Below are 1,859 nucleotides of genomic sequence, written 5' to 3'. Positions count from 1 at the left end.
CAAGAAAAATTGACCTTCACTTGGTCAATGTCCTCTATAGAATTCATCTCTTTTTGTCCATTGTCAGCCACACAAACAAATCGCACTATCACTTTCCAATGACCTGTAACAAGGGAATTGGCCTTCAGGCAAAACTTATTAACAAACATTAAACAATTAAGCACATTTTTCACATTGTAGTTAGGACACTCAAAAAATAGCTTGGTAGGATTAGATTCTATTTTGCACCACTAGAGAACAGGACAGTAGCTACACTCACATCACTCTGAAATTCTCGATGTTCTACTTCGACTAGGGTTTTTTGTGGTTGACTGCAAAGAACTCTAGCTTCCACTTGCAATCATAATTCTAAAATTGAAAGATGTACATAAAAAAAGAAGAGACGAAACAGAATAAGAATAAGAAGAAGAACAACCACATGAATTTGATTTAAGTTATAAATGAGGAAAATGACTAAATTGGAGCAACTCCAATTTTTTTTACTAGCCCATCTAATCCTTATTATGTCCATTGTGGCATGCATTGGCCACATCACTCACAACATCGGTACTTTGGAGACAGAAAATGAGCGTAGGATTAACGTTGTGCATTTTTATAAATTTGGAGACTAATTTATAACAATTAGAATCATAATGACTAAACTAATGTATTTTGTCAATCTGAGATGGTAAAGTGAGATTTAACTTAGCAATATATGAATAATCTTATATTTTTTAAATTATTTGATCTTAAAATGATATGGATAGATTTTTGTGTTATAATTTTTTTTATGTTGTATTGTTTAATGAATACATTGTGAATATTTATCTTTTATTTAAATTATATTATGTTGGACTATATGTCTATATTACGTTATGTTTATTATTTTTTATTTTTTAAACAGCTTTTTATTTTTTTTTTCGACAAATACTTATAAATATTTACGAGGATTCATCTTGCTTTAGAAAACCATAAATAGAAACTCATTATGAAAATGAAAAGTAGACGGGAAACATTTTTCTGTTTTCTCAACGAAAATAGGAGGCAAGGAAGAGGTATCCGCCGCTCCCACGAAATCCATTGTTATCCCTAAGCGCAAAACACGCTAGTAATCGCATGGTGGCACTAATGGAGTAATGGACAACAGGGTTGATGTCAATTTTTTTTTAAATAATAAAATATTTTTTATTATATATAACTTGTAAAAAAAAAATTTGTTGTATCAAAGACTTGAACGCAAATTTTTTTTTGTTAAGTTATAAACAACTTATCATCTCACCTGTACTATTCTATTTTTATCATATAATAAACAACTTATCATATATATATATATAGAGAGTAAAGTATCGTTTCTGTCCCAACGTTTGGGGTAAGTCCTATTTGTGTCCATAACGTTTAAATCGTCCTATTTGTATTCTTAACGTTTATAAAAGTGATTCAATGTTATCATACTATCAATTATATTAACAAATCAGATTATATTTTTCAATTATTCTCACTTGGATGTATTCATTCTCAATTAGGTCTCACTTGGATGTGTTCGATTTTAATATTATACCCACTATTTGTGTTTAGATTCAATTATGTCCTAGAAAAGTGAATTATGTAAATGTTGTAGGAATTAGTTTCAACATTTGATGAGCTATTTTTCGAAGTAGATCATCGATTCTATCCCAGACATTTGTATTTTAACTACAAGAAGATATTTTTAAAACTCAAACTAAAGCGCACATAATATATAATTGATGGCAGGATAACATTGAATCACTTTTACAAACGTTAGGGATACAAATAGGATTTACCCCAAACGTTGGGGACAAAAACAACACTTTACTCATATATTATATATATATATATATATATATAAGTGAATAGATATA

This window comes from Arachis ipaensis, chromosome B03 (genome assembly GCF_000816755.2).
Source record: "Arachis ipaensis cultivar K30076 chromosome B03, Araip1.1, whole genome shotgun sequence".
NCBI classification, from domain to species: domain Eukaryota; kingdom Viridiplantae; phylum Streptophyta; class Magnoliopsida; order Fabales; family Fabaceae; genus Arachis; species Arachis ipaensis.
Note: the sequence above shows the minus strand (reverse complement) of the source record.